The sequence below is a fragment of the Pteropus alecto genome, unplaced genomic scaffold (genome assembly GCF_000325575.1).
Source record: "Pteropus alecto unplaced genomic scaffold, ASM32557v1 scaffold122, whole genome shotgun sequence".
Classification (NCBI taxonomy): Eukaryota; Metazoa; Chordata; class Mammalia; order Chiroptera; family Pteropodidae; genus Pteropus; species Pteropus alecto.
The window spans coordinates 958,618-981,043 of NW_006431917.1; the positions used below are offsets into that span (position 1 = coordinate 958,618).

The following is a 22,426-nucleotide window of genomic DNA, read 5'->3' on the forward strand; positions in this document are numbered from 1 at the left end:
ATGCCAAAGTTTAAATACAAAGAGAGAATCTTAAAAGCAGCAAGAGGAAAGCAGTTAGTTACCTACAAGGGAGCATCTATAAGACTAGCAGCTGATTTCTCAGAAGAAACCATGTAAGACAGAAGGGCTTGGCACAAAATAGTTGACATGATGATAATGCAGGATCTACAACCAAGAATGCTTTATCCAGCAATGCTATCATTTAGAGTCAAAGGACAGATAAAAAGCTTCTCAGACAAAAATAAGCTAAAGGAATTTATCAACACCAACCTAGTATTACAGGAAATTTAGGAGGAACTCCTTTAAGAAGAAAAAATCCTGTATCAAAAGCATGAATAAATGGTAATAACTACAATCTTAACAAGTACCTCAAATGGAAAAGAATTAAGTGCTCCAAGCAAAAGATAGGGTGGCTGAATGGATAAAAAAATAAGACCTCTACATATGTTGCCAACAAGAGACTCACTTCAGATTAAAAGACACACACAGACTACAAGGAAGGGAATAGAAAAAGATATAGCCTTGATGGACCTAGAGGATATTGCGCTGAATGAAATTAGTCAGATGAAAACAAATATCACATGATTTCACATACATGTGGAATCTAAAGAACAAAACGAACAACAAGAACGGAAACACACTCAGATACAGAAACTATTTTGAGGGCTACTAGAAGGGATGGAGTTTGGGGGGGATGGTAAAAAGGGGCAAAAGGATTAAGAAGTATAAATGGATAGTTACAAAATAGACGTGGAGATACAAAGTATAACAAGGAAAATAGTTAATAATGTTGTAATATGTAAGGGAGAAGAGGAGTATTAAATATAGTGGGGTGATCACTTTGTGAATTATATAGATCTCTATTTACTAAGCTGTACAACTGAAACTGATGTATTATTGCATGCCTACTATAATTGAAAAAAAACTCTTTGAATTGTACAATGTAAATATGAGCAACTAACTGTCTATTTTAATAAAGCCAGGGGAGAAAATCTAAAATAAAAAATTTAAAAAAAGCCAAAACATGAAGACAAACTCACAAAACAACAAATTATTGAAGAGCTGTGTCAGAAGGTGCATCTCACTGACAATTTTTATCCGTCATTTGTGCTGTTATATTTTAGATTTTAAGTCACTTGAACATGTTAGTTATATGATTATTTTCTTTTTGTGAAAATAAAAAGAAATTATAAACGACTGTGGTCTGACATGATTTCAACTGAAATGTAAATTTATGGGACCAAGGCCTGACTTGCAAAAATCAATGTCTAAACAAAGGTGAGAGCCTTTCTTTTCCAAAGCAAAAACCAATTAAAAAAAAAAAGTTTGCAGACTAAATGTCATGGATTATGCACAACACTCAGTAAATCTCCTCAAATCCTTATTGATAATAATGGGGAAAAAAACATTAACATTATAGAGAAGGAATCTGGCAGACAGGACCCAAACCAAATGAAGGAAGTTAACATCAGCTGTAATGAGACAAACTGATATCAGTATCTGATGCATATAGAAGGGGACATTATCATCGACGAGTTTTTATTGGCAAAAGGGTAAATTAGAAATCTAATCATGAGAAAACAACAGTTTTTTGCAAACTTCAAATCATATATCTCTCTCATGTCCTGTATTTTAAATGGTAAGACTTTCATTAGTATTCTAGAGATCAAGACTCTCTTTCATTATTAGAACTTTCTGGGTAATTCTGGGCCACATTCTATCCTTTTAATTCATGCATTTTCTTAATCCTGATCTACACAGAGCTGATGGAGCACCCAGTCAGGACCTAAACATGAAATGTTCTTCACTGATAGCCCAGGACTCGAACCCACCCCAATGGGAATCTTGGATATTAACTCCTTCTCCTCTTGATTTGTCACAAAGGGAACATTTTCAATAATTGCAGGACATTAATTCATAATGAGAACTGTCCACACCATATAGGAAGCCAGGATACAGAGTGGACAGAAGCTTTGGGACACAGGAAAGAAGTGTTCTAGAGAGCTGACCTTGACTGCCATAAGAAGAACAACAGGGGAAAAGTAGTTGAAAACATTGATTAGATAGGAACATCAGAAATAAAGAAATACATATTTGCAAGTTGTATATACATATCATTTCAGAACGAAAAGAGGACACCCCTCAGTTGAGATGTAACACTCATCTGAGAACCTGCTATTTTCTTCCTCTTCCTCCTCCTCCTCTAGTTATTTTGAAAAATTATGGCTGCATCTTGAGAATGTTTTCAAAGGCACCAGCAGAGCCTCTTCACCTGCTACCATCACACTCACAGGCAAAATGAGGGTTGCATTGGCCTGCTCCTTCCAAACCCTCTTTCCTCCTCTTGGAACAAAGGCTGCACTGACATCACATAAATTACCAGAAAGCCCTCATGCTTAACCCTGGTCTTCCCTTAGAATCACCTTGAACACTTAATTAACACAACACTGAGTTTTAACTCAGACTCATAAACAGAATCTGTGGGGGCGGGCACAGGTAATGATCATCCTTAAAACCCCAAATGTGACTGTACTGGGAAACCTGGGCTGAGAACCATGTATCTAATCCTTGCTTCTCAAGCTTTAATATGCAAAAATAAAGCACTTGTTCCACACTGTACCCGAAAACATTGTAATTCTGCACATTTGCAGTGGGGCCCATGAACTGGCATCTTTAACAAATTCCACATAAGTGCCGATATTGCTCCCCTGGACTCCACTATCTGTACCATTACACCAGAGAAAGCAGGTACAGCACACCTGAGCCCTGACACCAATCATCTTATCAATACAAATAATGTCAGTTCCCAGTGAAGACCAACAATCACTGCCTTGAGAGACCATATTCTTTGCTGACCCTTTGAAGTTTATGGAAGGCTAGAGAAGGAAGTAGTGTCTGAGAAAATCTGTATTTGGAAAATGATTTGTATGCATCAATGCAATGTTTATTAAATATCTATGAGGAGCTCATGAGCAGGTTACAGTGCACGATATTGGGATCTTACATACATTATGTGAATTCTCATAAAACTCTGAGAGTTGGGTACAGAATACCTCACATGACAATGTAGATATTGGGCCCTGTTTTTCTGTCTCTTTTCTGTTTTTCTGTCATTGATTGACAACAAAAATGTTTCTATAGATTTGGAGATAGAGATGGATGGGAGAAACGCAGAAAAAAAGGGGTGAAGGAGCAGTTCGCAGGAGTCTGTCATTGTGTTTATGTTTACTTTTATTTTGGAAATAGGTAGATAAATGTCTAATTTTATAAGTAACTGTCAGTTTTCCACTCTCATCAGGAATATGTAATATTTCTATCACAAACTCACTGAAATTTGGTGTTATCAGTTTTTTTGAAGTTTATACATTCTAAGAAATATAAATACGAAGTGGTACCTCAGTATAGTTTCTCTGGTGACTAAGATGAAATAAAATGTGATCACACACACACACACACACACACACATTTCAGTCTAAAAAAGAAGGAAATCCTTCCCTTTACAACAACTTGGATGAACCTGAACAATATTATGCTAAGTGAAATTAGACACAAAGCAAATACTGCATGATCACACTTAATGATAAAATCTTTAAAAAGTCAAACTCATAAAAGCAAAGGGTAGAGTGGTGGTTGCTAGGGGATGGGTGGGGAAAATTGTGGGTGAAATGGTACCAAACTTCAGTTATGCAGGATAAGTTCTAAAATTCTAATGTATTGCATGATGACTATACATATAAACACTGGATTATATACTTGAAACCTCATGAGAGCATATCTTAAAAGTTCTCATAAAAAAGTCCTAACTAGGAGAGAGGTAGATGGGGTAAAGGAGGTCAAATATGTGGTGACAGAAAGAAATCTAACTATGGGAGGTGAACACACAGTGTAAATATATATATGCTTTCCTTTTAAAGTGTACAACTGACACTTATTGGATTTCGTTAACTAATGTCACCATAAAAAAAACCTGGTGCGGGGAGGAATCATAACTATGTGAGGTAATGAACCTGTCAATTAACTTGACTGTAGTAATCATTTCACAATGAAAATGTATATTTAGCTTTTAACTTGAACAATTCCTGGATATGCAGGAATGAAAAACAGGGTGCTGAATGGGATGAATCTTAAAGCACAAGAAAAATGAGAAAGATAGAAATTAAGGAACCAAAACATACAAGTCTTTACCCTCACTTATCTATTTTTGGATAATGACAAATTTTTAACATGAGCCCTAGGGATGTGGGAGGAGCAGCCAACCAAAATTCTGATCTCCTCCCATCTGATCAGTTTGAGGAGATCCCAGAGAGGAACCAAATCTGGACACAGTCCCAGAAGAGGTGATTCTGGCCACATGTGGGGCAGACAGTGGGCCCTAGACTAATTTTCTTGCTTCTATATTTTTAGTTCCGGCTTTCCTAAGGCCACCCATAAAAACTTAACTCTTATGATTTCTGTAATTTTATTCTACTTAAGCTAATTGCCTATTTTAAGACATAAAGAATCAAGATCCAGTCAAGATAGTGGAGTAGGTAAACACCATTTGCCTCCTCTCATGACCACATCGAAATTACATCTAAACTACAGAACCATCATTGAAAATCTCCTGAGATCTAGTTGAACAGAAGCCCTCCTACTGGGGACATACAGAAGGAGTCACCTTGAGACTGGTAGGAGAGGTGGAGATGTGAAATGGACTGGTCCCCAAACCTGCATGGTCCCAAACCTGCATGTGATAGTTGAAAACCGGGAAGAATATCTTGGCTATAGATGTTTCCCTGGAGACATGGGTTATGGCCCCACACCCAGCTCCCCAGCCCAGGGTTTCAGTGCCAGGAAGAGAAGTCCCCACAATCTGGATGTGAAAATTAGCCAAGGTTGTGGCTAAGTGAGACAGATGGCTACAGAAGTTGAAGACATTCCTTTTAAAGGGCCTGAACACAACTTACCCAATGACAGAATCATTCACTCTGAGTTCTGGAGCTAGGGTAGCAGCTTCAAAGGCACCAGGGATATATGGGGAAGAACTGAATTGTCTGGCTTTAGGGAGAAAGTTGAAGGGGCAGCTCAGCATGAATGGCAGTCATCTGTGGATTTCATAGTAGCTCATGCCATGTGGCTGCAGGCAGGGCACAGACTGCAGCTGAATTTGGCCTGCAGCAGGCCACCTCCCAGGAGGCCCCTGAGTCAGCATGCCCAGTGGATGGCTTCAGATTGAGCCAGAGCACTACCCTGGGCCACACCTGAGGATGACACACCCAAAGGGCAAACTGGGCAGGCACCAGAGCCATGCTAAAATGTGAATCCTTGGCTTTTTAAGCCATGCTTCTCTTGCTCAGGCCTACTTCCACGTCTGGAAGTGTACTTTCCTTCTTAATAAAGCTTTTCTTTTCTGCTGTATTTTGGTAAAATATACATATATATATAGTGAATCCTACTCTGTAGGATCAGCCCCTCACCAGCCAATCTCCACATCCAATCAGCTCATCCCTCCCATCGACATGCAAACAGCAACCAAGACTCGACTCCAACAGAAGGGCACACACAACTCACACAAGGGACATACCTTGAGCACCTTGCTCAGGTGACCAGGAAAGACTGTTCCACTGTGCCCCACAGAACATTTACTATATCAAGCCACTCTACTAAGACCAGGAAACTTGGAGACCTACCTAATACACAGAAACAAAGACAAAAAAAGACAGCCAAAATTGGTAAACAAACATGTCCCAAATAAGGAACAGAACAAAGCTCTAGAAAAAGAACTAAACAAAATTGAGACAAGCAATCTACCAGACACAGAGTTCAAAACACTGGCTATAAAAATGCTCAATGAACTTAGAGAAAGAGTAGATAAAATTAGCCAGAACTTTAATAAAGGGATAGAAAACATAAAAAGGAACCAGTCAGAAATGAAATAAAGAATACAATAAGAATGCCTTAAGAGAAATCAATAGTAGATGAGATGAAGCAGAGGATCGAATAAGCGATTTAGAAGGTAGCAAAAGACACCCAATCAAAACAGCAACAAGCAAAAAAAAAAAAAAATCCAAAAAGTGAGGCTAGTTTAAGGGGATACTGAGATAAAATCAACCCTTTCAACATTTACATCATTGGGGTACCAGGAGTAAAAGAGAGCAAGAAACTGAAAGCCTATTTGAAGACTTCCATTCTCTTACCTGGTAAAGAAAACAGACTTAAAAGCCCAGGAAGTGCAGAGAGTCCCAAACAAGATGAAACCAAAGAGGCCCACACAGACACATCATAATTAAAATGCCAAAGGTTAAAGACAAAGAGCATCTTAAAAGCAGCAAGAGTAAAGTAATTAGTTACCTACAAGGAAGCTCCCAGAAGACTGTCAGTTGATTTCTCAATTCTCAACAGCAACTTTGCAGGCCAGAAGAAACTGGCACAAAATAATCAAAGTGATGAAAAGCAAGGACCTACAACCAAGATTACTCTACCCAGCAAAGCTATCATTTAGAATCAAAGGACAGATAAAGAGATTCCCAAATAAGAAAAAGCTAAAGGAATTCATCAACACCAAACCACTGTTACACAAGAAATATTAGAGAGCCTTCTTTAAAAAGAAGATTTAAAAAAAGATTTAAAAATATAGATAATGAAACAGCAATAACTACATATCAGCAATCATTTTAGATGTAAATGGATTAAATGCTCTAATCAAAATATACAGTATGGAAAAGAAAACAAGACCCTTATATATGCTGCCCATAAGAGACTCACTTCAGATCAAAAGACACACATATACTGAAAGTAGAGATGGAAAAATATAGTTCATGTAAATGGAAACAAAAAAACAAACCAAAAAAGCTGGAGTAGCAATACTTATATTAGACAAAAAGACCTTAAAACAAATGCTATAACAATGGACAAAGAAGAAACCAGTAATCCCGCTTCTTGGGATTTATTTGAAGAAACTCAAAATACTACTTCGAAAGAACATGGGCATCCATCCATATGTTCATTACAGCATAGGAACTCGTAATATTTATCAGCTTCGACAAGCTCCAGCACAGGACACTGGAGAGGCCAATGGATACTGGAGTTTACCTTAAGCTCTGCCCAGCCATAATTCTTAGGCTGATGGTGATGGCTTGGAAGACACTCAAGGGACAAGTAGTGGCACTGGCCACACTGTGAACATAGACAATAACTTCCACCCAAAATCATGAAAAAATGTTTCAAACCAAAGCTGCTCTTGTCTCTGGAGTGTCTGTAGAAAGAATGACCCTAGCTGGCTAAATTCAGATGACTTAGAATAAAACCTGTTGAATTTGTCCTTGTCCCACTTCAGTAAAAAAATAAATAATGATGTAGCAGTAAGAAATTATTCAGGGTTCTAGTAAAAATCAGGACCAGAAAAGTCATTCCAATTTTCAAATATGCAGATGCTATCCTGATATTTACAGCATTCAATATTCACATTAAAAAACAGAGGTTTCTGCATGAAAACATGAGTTGTGGGCTATCTTTTTCATGAAAAATATACTCCAAAATTTTTACCAAAACTTGATGTCTTACTGTATTAGAAAAATTCCAAACTACTGACCAGAACTTAAAATGACCTGCAAGAATAATGTAGGATGGGGAGAGTGGTAAGATGTTGTAATAAAACTTCAGTGGAGCATGGCTGTGATGGCTATGTAACTGGGAATGAAAATAGAAGAACTGGAGATAATTAGAAAATGAAACAAGTAGAATTTATCTTAATAAATTCAGAGGGTCAGTAGTGCAGCCTGGAAACAGGTGACCTCTCTCCACATACAGAATTCATGTCATCATCCTGGATATTTTCCATTTCCTACCTGGGGCTACATCATCATTCTTACTGGAATACTTTTCTCCAAACTATCAAGTATCTATGACACACACACACAGCACTGTCCTGTGTATCTGTCCACTTCATAAGCCAAAACAACCCTATGACTTATAAGATTGCCAAGTTTTCACCTGAATAAATTGGCAAAGAATGAATTTTGATGACATCACTTATAAGAGGTGAGAATAACTAGAGAGATATTGAGTTAGTGTTTTTCTCTAACAGAAAGAAGAAATGAAATGTATTAAATGAACCACAACTTAATATGCTCATTGTAGAATTACTGCCATTTTCAAGTTGATTTCTGTATACCATTAAATTCAGTGGAAATTATTCTTAAAATTTCTGAATGGGTCATATAAACAACATTTCGTGAACTGTGGAACAAGGAAAACATATAGTTTTACACAAGACAGAAAGGTAAACAAGACAGAATTGCACTGAGAGATTCTCAAACCAAGGGACATGAGATTTGGGAGAAATTCAATGTAATATTCAGAAATGATTCACATTATGAATCTGTAAAGTTTCTAGGTTTCTAATAACTCAGCAAACATTTTTAAATTACCTATTTGGTCCATTCTTTTCTTTTCCTTCTGAAGACAACTGTACAAACACACACACACACACACACACACACACACACACACACACACACACTTCTTCCTTGTTAGTCCTCTAACTCCTAAATTACATCCTTGGGTTACTATATTTATGTATTGCATTCAGTGTATATCAAAACGAGGTAAATTCTTTTGTTATGTAGGCTCAGAAAAAGAATGTGCAAAAAATACATAGGGTAAAATGTAATAAATAGTAATTTAGAATTCCAAAAATATAGCTTCTAATTTTGGACTTTGTTAAATAACCTTTTCTTAAGCAATGCCCTTTGGTATTGGATGGTAAACAGCAGTTACACAAAAGACAAGGGAAACTGAAATAGAAAATTTATAACTCACAAGTCCTGGAGGAAGTGAACAGCATGCCAGAAGGGGCCACACAGGGAGGCTGAGGCAGGAATCAGACAGAGAGTGACAGGACCCAGGGCATATGCCTTTATTAAGGTCCATGGGTGAAGTGCTTTGGAGTTCTTGAGCTAAGTCCAGATTGTTCAATTCAAACCAAAACCAGCAAGGTTCTGGTAAAGCTCTGCTTATCTAAGGGTCATACAAGGTAAAGGCCCTAAGAGGCAAGAGAGACTGTTGCTCACAAGGGTTGCTGGAAAGTCATATCAGGAATTTACCTGTGACTGTGAACTGTGGTCTAGTGTATACAATAGTGGGAGAAGGTAGTATCAGTTCATAGTTTCTCAGGTATACAAAAAAATGCCACTGTAACAATATCATGAAGTAGTTTAGCTAAACTTTCAAAAATATTTCCACATCATCTTTATTGTATCATAATGTCCCAGTAGGTACAACAAAACGAAAAAAAAATGTAATATGTAAATTGTGGGGAAAAACTTTTCACATTGAGGTTTAAGGCCACTGGAGAAGGGGATTGATAATAATGTCATTCCGCTGCATTACCAAGAAGTATATTGTTACCTACAACCTTGAATAAGGTGGGGCAGGTTAACACTGGTGGCAGGATAATACTTCATTCATTACACATCAATGTTAACACATTCAAATTCATTCAGCTTTATTAATGGAGATATATTAAGTTCACACACAGTCTAAATAAAATATTACTAACCCAATGCAAAATCACTAGACAATATACACATTACAAGCATTCAAGAAGCATTCCCATTCTTATAATAATAATCTGACAATCGTGCTTCCTATTGTTTACTGGAAGGAGGCTAAGTATTTAGTAAACATGAATGTACAATATAATTTTATGCATTTAGGAATGAGTTATCTATACTTTTTTCTGATATCTCTGAAGATTTCTTAATTTCAACCACATCAAATATTCCTGAATTCTATCCATGCCTACCATGAAGATACATCAGGATTTTAATGAACTGCCACCTTTTTTTTACCTTAAAGAACAATTGGTAAAACTAGATAAAATTCAGAATGTTCCTTTCTCTTACATTACTGCAATGGATATACCTTGAACACTTATTTCATGGTGAATTACATCAATATTTTAAATCAATCACAAACAGCACCTTCATTTACATTGTCTTCATACGTTATACTTTCGATTGTCCTCAATCTTCAATGGAAAAGAAGACATGAATGTATCACACCTAAGATAGGACTCTCAGATCTTTGAGGCAGCAACAATCAATCCCATGATTCACATACAAGCTAGAAATAAAGGCACAGCATGAGTGTTTTGAGATTTGAAATATGTTAATATTTTTTCACAAAAGTTCTAATACTACCAAGATAAAGGATACATTTAAGTAATTATACCTGTCCACGTATCCATTCCCTTGATACTTCAAGGCATACTAAGAAGTAAATTATCTAAGTTTTTTAACTTCGAATTATTCTCTATAATAAGTATCGTGGTTTAGAGTGATATCTGAAAAGTGTTATTAACTTACTACTTTCTACTGGGAATTCTATGATCTTTTAGATTTCATTTTCAATTACATGCTTCCCCACATTTTTTACATCTTTAATGTCACATTCCAGCATGAATTCTGTGGGGTTCTCTGAAATGTATACTTTGAACAAAGGTCTTCCATCATTTATTATAAATGTAGAATTTCTCTCCACAATGCATTCCCTGATATTGAGTAAGGCTGAAGGTCCAGCTAAGGGGTTTGCCACAGTCCTTACTGTTTTAAAGTTTCTCTCCAGTATGAATTATCATATGTTGATTAAGATGTAAATGCTTAATAAAGGCTTTGCCACATTCTTTGCAATTGTATTTCTCTCCATCGTGAATTTTCTGATGTTGAGTAAGGTTCGAACACTGGGTAAAGACTTTGCCATATTTCTTGCATTTGTAAGGTTTCACTCCAGTATGAATTCTCTGACGTTGAGTAAGGACTGAGCACAGCATAAAGACTTTGCCACATTCTTTACATTTTGTAAGGCTTCTCTCCAGTATGAATGCTCTAATGTTCAGTAAGGTGTGAATGCTGATTAAAGGCTTTACCTCATTCTCTACATTTGTAAGTCTTCTCTCCAATATGAATTTTCTCATGTTGAGTAAGTTTGAGCACTGGTAAGCTTTGCCACATTCTTTGCAATTGTATTTCTCTCCATCGTGAATTTTCTGATGTTGAGTAAGGTTCGAACACTGGGTAAAGACTTTGCCATATTTCCTGCATTTGTAAGGCTTCACTCCAGTATAAATTCTCTCATGTTGAGTAAGAATTGAGCACTGGGTAAAGGCTTTGCCACATTCTCTAATTTGTAAGGCTTCATTCACCCTAGTATGAAGTCTCTGATGTCTAGTCAGGATTGAGCACAGCATAAAGACTTTGCCACATTCTTTACATTTTGTAAGGCTTCTCTCCAGTATGAATGCTCTGATGTTCAGTAAGGTGTGAATGCTGATTAAAGGCTTTACCTCATTCTCTACATTTGTAAGTCTTCTCTCCAATATGAATTTTCTCATGTTGAGTAAGTTTGAGCACTGGTAAAAGGCTTTGCCACATTCTATACATTTGTAAGTTTTCTCTCCAGTATAAATTCTCTCACGTTGAGTAAGTTTTGAACACTGGGTAAAGGCTTTGCAACATTCTTTACATTTGTAAGGCTTCACTCCAGTATAAATTTTCTCATGTTGAGTAAGAATTGAGCACTGGGTAAAGGCTTTGCCACATTCTCTAATTTGTAAGGCTTCATTCACCCTAGCATGTAGTCTCTGATGTCTAGTCAGGATTGAGCACAGCATAAAGTCTTTGCCACATTCTTTACATTTTGTAAGGCTTCTCTCCAGTATGAATGCTCTGATGTTCAGTAAGGTGTGAATGCTGATTAAAGGCTTTACCTCATTCTCTACATTTGTAAGGCTTCACTCCAATATGAATTTTCTGATGTTGAGTGAGGATTGAGCATTGTGTAAAGGCTTTGCCACATTCCTTACATTTGTAAGGTTTCTCTTCAGTATGAATTCTCTGATGTAGAGAAAGTTTTGAGCCCTGATAAAAGGCTTTGCCACATTCTCTACATTTGTAAGGCTTCTCTCCAGTATGAATTCTTTGATGTTGTGTAAGACGTGAACACCATTTAAAGGCTGTACCAAATTCTTTACATTTGTAAGGTTTCTCTCCAGTATGAATTTTATTATATCTATTTAGTTTGTATAGCTGACTAAAGACTCTTTTACACTAATTACATTTGTAAGGTTCCTCCCTAGGTTGAATATTCTGATGTTCAGTAAGATTTAAAGATTGGGTTAAAAATTTGTCACATTCACTACATTTGTCACTATTCTCTACAATATAAATATCTGGATGGGTAATAAGATTTGAATTTTGATCAAAGACTTTCCTACATTTATAATGGTTCTGTGGAAGCTGAGTTCTCTGATGTTTATGAGGATTTGACCCTTGGTTAACATTTTTCCAAGATTCGTTGTACTGACAACTTCTCTCGCCGTTATATGTACGCTGGTAATCATTGAAGATAGAAAGGCCTTTAGTGAGGGTTTTCATTTTATTACAGATGTAAATTTGTTCCCAATTAAGTATTCCATGATACCTGTTGAACTATGATAGTTGTATAAAGACCCTCCCACGTTTATAAAAATTATAGACTTTGGAAAAGGAAGGATTATTTCTCAGTGGAAGAATAATGAATCCTTGGTTAAGAGCTTCTAAAATTGATCATATTTAGAATTTCTTCATTTTTAAAACTCGGATTCTTAGAAACATTTGACTGAATCTTTAATCCAATCTTACATTTTAAATAATTCAAATGATTATTCACACAATGGACTAGGTGACTTCCCAGATTGCCCAAATTTCCTTTCCAACAATATAGATCTTTAAAAAATTGTTTTTGATCTTTAAGTTCAGAAACACATTGTTTTGCAAACATAAGTGACTTAAAGGGTGAGTTCTCCCAAAATGGTTTATATCACTGATCTTTTTTGACACTAAGGATTATATTATGGGTAATTTTCCTAGTTTGTTTATATCCTTCTAACATCTTTTCCGCCCTTCACACTAACTCTCACATCCCCTGTCTTTTGTTAAATGTAAATTCTCAAGAACACAGTTTTTGTATCTTACCAGTAACATTCTGTGGAAAGAACCTCCTAGGCCTGTATTTGGCAACAAGCCCTGGGTGTCTTGAGAAAGCATAGCTGAAAGATACCAAGTAAATTATCACATTTACTACACTCAGGTAAAAAAATATACTTTAAATTCTAACAAGCAAAATTAATAGAAATCCAAGACCTTCAACGAGAATGCAGAATAGGAAACACCAAAGTTTCACTCCTCCAAGGAGACGTGAACTTATCAATGATTACTGACTCAATGGTCTTTTTCAGTACTCCACAAACACAGCATCTCCAGGAATGCACAAAATCAGGAAGAATCATATCAATAGGGAAGAAAAGTTGTTTATATTTTCCCACAATAGCTGGTCACCATCCTTGGCACACTCTAAAATGGTTGTGGGAAAACCCTCAATTCCCAGTTTCATCTAAGGTGAGAAACAGATAAGTGTACTGTGTGTCCAATGATTTGGATTTCGTGTAGCTTCCTAAGGAAATTGTTTCAGTTTTGCATGACACAGAGTGGTAAGGGAATTGGTAGTACACTGTGACTGCATTGTGGTGATTGCTAAGAAAAAAGTGTGCAAGTATTCAAACGTCACAGAGATTGCAATGCTAAAGACAGACATCATGGATAGTAAGATGTCATGGGCTCAATAGAAGACACAGAAAACATTTTAAAATGAGCAATTACACACACACACAAACAGAATATACACTCCAGAACACATTTGACAGGCTTCAGAATTTCTAGCTAAGTTGATTATTATTTGTGTTCTTCTGTACAAAGTGAGTCATAAAGCCTGAGACCACAGGCTGTTTTTTAAACTCCCACATCTCAACAAAAGAAAACGAGGCATACAAACAAACAAACAAACAAAGAGGGTGCAGTCACAAAGTATAAAAAACAAAACAAAACATAAAATAGGAGCTGAAGAAGACAATAGCTGGATTTAAAACGACACCAAAAGTGTCAAAAACAGTTGATCAAGCAGAAGGAACAAGTGTTCCGTGGAAATAGTAACCAATAAAGGGTATGGGTGGCCATGTTATTATCAGACAAAATGTCACAACACAAAGATGAACATTATACAATGATAAATGGGTGAATCCACCAAGAAGCTAAAACAATTATAAATATTTATGCACATAACATCAGGGCTCCCAAATATATAAATCACACATGACAGAATTCAAATGAGAACTATAAAGCCATATAATAATGGGAGAGGTCAACAACCCGATTTCATCTAGATAAACAACAAATACAAAAACAGAGGCTCAAATAAGGAGAGAACTTGAACTAATTAGATATGACAGACATATACGGAACACTACACCCAACCAAACCAGAATATACAGTCTTCTCAATGCATGGAACATTCTCCAGTACAGACAACCTGTTAGTCCACAAAACAAGTCTTAACAAATTTAATAAGATTGAAATCATACAGGTATCTTTTCGGATAACAATGAAATAAAACTAAGAATCAATAGCAGAGGAAAACCTGGAAATTCCACAAATATTTGGATATTGAACAATAGAACACTCAATAGAACAACCACTGGTTCAAAAATAAAAAATCAAAAGGAAATCAGAAAATATCTTGAGACAAATTAAATGAAACACAATATACCAAAACTTAATGGGGATCAGCAGTACTGAGAGGGAAATTTATAAAGATAAGCACTTACATCAAAAATAGGAGTGATTTCCAATGATCAGCATACCTTACAAAAGAAGAAGTATCTAAACCCAAAATTAGCAAGAGAAGAGAGATTAGAGTATGGCAAAAAGAGGAAAATATCAATTAAAAGAAATAAAAAACACATAGGGCATTAACAAGTAAGTAGATTAAAACTGTAATAATTAAAAAACACTCCAACGAAGTAAAGCCCTACACCAGATGAATTCATTGGATAACTCTAGCAACACTTAAAGAAAATTAACATTAATTCTCAATTAACATTTCCAAAGATTAAGGAGTAAAGAAATTATCAAAACACTTTCTATGAGGTAACCAGGGACTCCAGTGCAGCCAGGCTCTGCTTGGGCTGGATTAAGAATCCTAAGATCTTTATGGAAAAGTCCAATATCCTTGATAAACACAGATAAAAAAAATTCTCAAAAATACATTAGTAAACTGAATTCAACAATACATTAAAAGGATTATGCACCATGATCCAAGTGGGATTCATTCTAGGGATGCAAAGATGGTTCAACATCCATGAATCAATCAATGCAATACATTACATTACCAAAATAAAGGATAAAAACCATATGGTCATCTCAATAAATGCAGGAAAAAAGCATTTGACAAAATTGAACATCCTTTTATGATAAAAACTCTCAATGAAGTGGGTATAGAAGACATAATAAAAGTAATTTATGACAAGCCCACAGCTAATATCATACTCAATGGTGAAAAGCTGAAAGCTTTTCCTCTAAGATCAAGAACAAGATAAGGATGCCCATTTTCACTACTTCCATTTAATACAGTATTGGCAGTCCTCGTCCAATCAGACAAGAAAAAAAATGAAAGGCATTTAAATTGGAAAGGGAGAAGTAAAACTTATTATTTGCGATGATATGATACTATATGTATAGAGAACCCTAAAGACTCCACTGAAACACTATTAGAATGAATAAATGATTTCAGTAAAGTTGCAGGATACAGAATCAACAAACAGAAATCTCAAACATTTCTATGCACCAAAAACAATAAGAAAAATTTTTTAAAAACAATCCCATTTACGACTGCATCAAAAAGTATAAAATGCCTAGAAATAAATTTAACCTGAGGTGAAAGATCTGTACTATAAAAATTATAAGACATTGGAGTTAAAAAAAGAAAAAAGAAAAAAAACTGAACAAGATACAAATAAATGGAAGGATATACCTTGCTCAATAATTGGAAGGATCTGTACTGTTAAAATGCCCTTACTACCTGTATAAAGTAATACACAGATTCAATGTACATTCAATCTGTATAAAGTAATACACAGATTCAATGTAATCCCTATTAAAATATCAATGAGATTCTTAAAATTAAAAAACTAATCCTAAAATGTATATGGAACCAAAAAAGATCCTGAATACTCAATGAAATCTTGAGAAAGAACAACATGAGCAGTATCATGCTCCCTGATATCAAACTATACTACAACTGGCATAAAAACAGATAGATAAATCAATGGAATAAAGAGCCCCAAAATAAGTCCTTGCTTTATGGTGAATTAACTTATGACAAAGGAGGCAAGAATATACAATGGGGTAAAGACAGACTCTTTAATAAGTGGTGTTGGCAAAACTGGACTAATACATACAAAAAATAAAATAAAATAAAACTGGACCATTTTTAAAAACCATATATGAAAATAAACTCAAAATGGATTAAAGACTTAAATATTAGATCTGAAACCATAAAATCCTTATAAGAAAACATAGGCAGTATACTGTGACATCACCCTTAACAATATCTTTTTGGTTATAGTTCCTCAAGCACAGGAAACAAAAGCAAAAATGAACAAATAAGATTACATGAAACTAAAAAGGTTTTGCACAGTGAAAGAAACTATCTACCAAACAGAAAGACAACCTGCTGAATGAGAGAAAATATTTAAAAATTCTGATAAGAGGTTAATATCCAAAATATAAAGAATGCATACAACTTAACACCAAAACACCAAAAATTAGTCCAATTTTAAAAAAATGGTGGGCAAAGAACTTGAATATTCATTTTTCCAAAGAAGATACACAAATGGCCAAAGCAGGAATAAAAAGATGCTCAACATCACTAATCACTGCGGAAACGCAAATTAAAATCACAATGAGATATCACCGCATACCTGTTAGAACGGCCATCATAAAAAAGCAAGACATAAAAAAAGTGTTGGCAAGGAAGGAGAGAAAAGGCAACCTTTGTACACTGTTGGTGGGACTGCAAATTAGTGCAGCCACTATGGAAAATGGTATGGAGATTCCTCAAAAAATTAAAAACAGAGCTGCCATATGATCCAGCAATTCCACTCCTGGGTATTTATCATAAGAAAATAAAAATATCAATTTGAAAAGATCCATGTATCCCTATGTTCACTGCAGCATAACTCATAATAACCAAGGTATGGAAGCAATCTAAATTTCAGTAGTGGATGGATAAAGATGATGTGGTAGAATGGACTATTATTCAACAATAAAAAAGAATGAAATCTTGCCATTTGCGACAACATGGATGGACCTAGAAAGTATTTTGCTAGGTGAAATAAGTCAGATAGAAAAATACCATATGACTTCACTTGCATGTGGAAACTAAAGAATAAATAAATAAACAAAAAACAGCAAAAGACCCATAGATACAGAGAACAAGTTGATGGTTGTCAAATTTAATTAAAATTAAAATTTTAATTTAAAAAATTAAAAAACAAAAATAACAGCCATAGCATGAAAAAAGGAGAGAATAGGTTTAATAAAATGACAGTACACCCATGAAGTGGAATTCTATCAGTTAAAAAAATAAAAATAAATTCAGGGGGGAAATAGAAGTAATAAAAAAACTATGATGTTAAAAAAAGAAGTCTCAAATTTTAAATATCTCCAATAGAAGCATATTATCATACTTCATCAAGCAATACACCAATTGTGAATATTCTTCAAACTCTGGACAGTAAGTCCTCACTTAATGCCATCGATAGTTCTTAGAAGTGGGGTAAACAATGTATGACAGAATCATATTTACCATAGGCTAACTGATCTAAACAAGAGTTAAATTCCTACAGCAGCTCATCCTTACAATGAAAAAACATTGTATGAAACATTACTCAAGGACCTGCTGTAAATATCTTCCCATTCTGGAAATTTTCTATTTACTGTCTCCAATTGCCCTTCCTTGTTTGTATTTGTATGACATTCTTTCGATTAACAATTCTGCTCAAATAGCTTACATAAGTATTCCCAGAACATGGTGTTTAAATTAGGACATCCAGTCACTCTATCATTTTATATGTATACTTTCATTGTATTTAATTATTGCTGACTTACCTTATAGAATATAAATGACTTGAAGGCAGGGAACTGATTAAAATAGTTCCTGATAGAATGAATGAATATATTTTATCAGAGCAAAAAAGAAATTTACTACAATGTATAGGCTCATAGATTAAGAGGTCATATGACCAGGTTACATGTAATTATACATTTCTGACACCAATCTCCAAACCTAGTGTAAATTTTCACATTGAAGTAAAAAGAAATACAAATTGAATATGTCAATTGGGCTAAACCAAGTTTAAAAACTAATAATAAGAGATAAGATTAACAAAATGGGATTTTATTATAGTTGAGAAATATGATGCTTATTACCAAATCTTCAAAGATTTTTATAACTATTCAAAAATGGCTCTTCTGAAAAATTACTGAATCCTATTTATTGTCTGATAAATGCCTCCACACATTTTCATGAACAAGTGTAAAAATATCATAGGCAACTTACTGAAAAAGTAATTCACATACATTTTCTATCATATTGTGCGATCATATTGTGCAATATAAATGAGATTTATAGAGGCATCAGGGAAAGGAATGTAGTATGTATATTATTAGCAGTAGGAAAATGTCTTCCTCAACCAAGTAGTCAGGAGTCAAAAGTAAACACTGAGATTAACAATAGCCTGACTCCATTTTTGATGTCTGACTACTGATACATTTAAGCCTCATGACAATCTCTTACTGTTTTGCCCATCTAGGTAGGGTAAGTTGATAATAAAGTACCACCTTCCTTTGGCACTAGTTTTAAGCTCACATCACAAGTGAGTACCATAACTCGAACCCTATCCAGCAACACAAGAAAGTCACCAATCTCGCTCTCTCTAGCCAGTTTAGGAAAAACTTGGGAAGGCTACCCTGCTCTCTCCAGAAAAGCTCATTGTAATAAACATTCTCATAACACTTGACTACGTGGACTCATCATCAGTCTTGACATCCAAAATAAACTTTCAGTGGGACTCCTTCCTGTTCCAGGGGAATAAGCACAAGTGCAAACTTTAAAAAAAATGTGTTGGAGAGTGAAATATGAAATTACTAGTTTCTCTATCAAAAATGATCAATTCTGTATGTTCATTCTAAAGAAAAAAAAATCCATGAAGATTGATCTTTACAAATTATTTCCCTGAGCACTCCATGCACAAAATATAGGTTGTTTTATCCATATTTCTGAAAAATCTCTTTCATTTTCTAATATCTAATATCTTTCTAACATCATATGCTCACTGTATTTTCATTTCACATACAGGTGTAACCCATGTCTTTATTTTGGCATACACAAAGTCATGTAGAAACTTATGGTGTATATTCATGAATGGGGAGGCATGTTTTAGGGGGTGAGAATCTGAAATTGCATTGCTGTTATTTTCACTATACTCACAGAAATCATCTGGGATACATGATCAAGTGCATAGCTAAAATGCAAATTATAAATATATGTATTTCCAAAAGTTGTTTGAATCTAATATGTAAAGAAATTGTTATAGATGCCGTTCAACTTAGAGAGCCTAATTACATATTATTAAGTGTCCATTATGAAGCAATCCATGAGATGAAATATGCTTGTGTGAACAGAATTCACGATCGTTACAAAAAAATTATATTTCAATTATTTAGACATGGGAAATATGATACATTCTAAATAAAATGCTAATTAGACATGAGAAGTATAGTATATTCTAAATAAAATGGTATAAAAATCCAATTTTACTGACCAAATCCTAATCATTCAAAGCACATGCAACTGTTTTTGATTAAACCTGTCCCTTCTAACTATGTATTGTCAGTCTCCAGAAAACCAATTTTCATTAATCTCTGATATACAATAGATGCTAACTTTCAAAATTAAGGGAGACCAACAGTCCCCAACCATTTTTTTTTCTACTACATATGCCACTTCTAGTAACCCATCAGTCTACACCCATGAAATTCTCATCCTCTCAGTGTGCTGGCATATTCTGTTATACAATCATTTGGTAGAGCAATCTTTTCCTATAAGCAACAGAGGCCTTCTGTCATACCAAGAATTCTATTGAAGGAGCCACAAGAAGAAAGCACAGTAATTTAAATAATACTTTTACATCTATTTCCTGGATCTGAATAAACTCCATCTAATGAAGTAAGTCCTTTCATCTTCGTAATCCCTTCCCTGAGACCATCATGGTGAAAAATGAAAAGCATGTAATGGAAGCATAACATCAACAGATTTCAAACTGCAAGTTGTAGGTCATCTATAACAATGCAGCCTTCTCAAGAAATTTCAAATTATTGAAAATGTTTTATAAACTGAAGATAAATGGATCTTTCCACATATGCCCTGGTTCCACTGAATCATCTCACAATTTTAACTTTTAATTCTCTGTGGAATTTAACATGTGAGGTTAGTTAATTTTCAAAAGTAACAGACTTAGTGCCCCCCAGCATGGATTTACTTATATGTAATCCACTGAGATAACTGGATAAACATTATCACTTTCATGATACTTGTAATGCTTCTGTAGGAATTCTCTGGTGTATCCTGAGGGTATTGCTTAAAGATCTTGATACATTTATATGGTTTCCATCTTATAAAATTTTTTCATGACCCCAAAGTTGTATATTTTTGATAAAGCTATGCATTTGTAAGGTTTCTCCCTAGTAAAAATTGTTATGTTACCAAAGGTTTAAACACTGGATAAGCATTGCCACACATTTGTGCGGTTTCTCTTAAAGATATATTTTCTGACATCAAGTAAGGTGTGAGCCCTGGTTACAGAATCTGCTAAATATATGAGTTTCATATGGTTTCTCTCAACAATGGAATCTCTGATGTTGAATAAGGCTTGAACATCTGAAGTTTTGTCTCAATCATATTTTAAGGTTTCTTTCTCCTATAAATTCTCTGATGATCCCCAAAGCTTGGGCTTTGAATAAAAACATTGCCACATATATGAGGTTTATGTTTCTTTTCAGTACGGATTTTCTAGTACCTACTAAAAATTGCAAAATGGGTAAAAGCTTTGAGACACTCATCACATTTGTAAGATTTCTCTGTAGTATGAATCTTTCAAGGACATAAAAGGTTTGAATTGTGATAAAAGACCTTACCACTGTCATTACATTTGTTAAGATTTTTCTCCTGTGTACTATCATGTTCCACGAAGACATAATTTTAAATAAAAGTCTTGCCACACATATTATATTTGTGTGTTTTCTGATAAGGCAGTAAGGTTTACAGACTAGGTAAAAGCTTTGCCACACTCATTACATTTGTTAGGTTTCTCTCCAGTGTGAGTTCTCATGACTACAAAGGTGTGAATGTATGACAAAAGCCTTATCACAGATAGTATGTTTACAAGATTTTTCTCCTGTATGAAACATTTGATGTACCTTAAGGTTTGACCTATGGGCGAAACTCTTGCCACACACATTACATTTCTGTGCTTTCTCTCCAACATGTAATTTCTGATGCTTAGTAAGTTTTTCAAATAGGGTAAAAGTTTTGCCACATTCATTAAATTTATAAGGTTTTTCTCCAGTATGAGTTTTCTCATGATCCATATGGTATGAGTTTCTGTTAAAAGCCTTCCCACAATCATTATATCTCTAAGATTTCTCTCTTGTGTGTGTTCTCTTGTATTGTGCAGGTAACAAAGGATATTTAAAAATCTTCCTAAATTTATTGCAAGAGTTTTTAACATTAGGAATTTGAAATGATGAAACTGAACCACCACTGTTTTTCTTTTAGAATGAACACAGACTTTTCAGGTTGATTGCATTCATTAACTTTACCCTGTTTGTAATCTCTGCAGGTCAGCCTGCTGTGCCTATAAATTTAATATACTTCTACTTTCCAAACATTTTATCTACTTGTTTCCAGGAACACTCTCTTTTTGCAAAAAAAAGTAATTGAAGATTTATTATAATCTTAATCTTCTCTAGGAGTGAGATTTCTGTTATGGGTCAAAAGCTCTTCTTTGTAATTTCTTTTGTCATATCCCCTTTCACCTTCAAACTCATGCATATTTTCTCATACTTCCTTGAGGTCAAAATCTTTGATGACTTTTATTTCTTCCCACTATCCCAAGATGATAATAATTCACCTTTATTAATATTCTAAGTGATAATTTTCTTATTGTGAATCCAAGAGAAAGATTTCCTGTTCGATCAGGAAATTTTATACTGAATTACATAATTATATAAAATATAACACCTATAATAAATACAATTTTGAAGTTTCTCAAGCAGGATCTTCAAATAGTATTGTGATACAATAAATGTGACAAATAAATGATACTTTATAGTTAAAGTTGATCTATGTACTGGTTATTATATAACTACAGGCCTGATATCATAATTGAGATTTCAGACTGCATTCCTTAAGCCTTAATCTTTATAATAATGTATGTTTAATAATGTGTGGGAAT

At 34.7% G+C, this 22,426-nt stretch overlaps 1 pseudogene; it reads right to left on the bottom strand.

Annotated features, from left to right (window-relative positions):
- Positions 1-10,588: 10,588 nt before the first annotated feature.
- On the bottom strand, positions 10,589-12,413 carry LOC102882527 (annotated as a pseudogene).
- Positions 12,414-22,426: the final 10,013 nt, after the last annotated feature.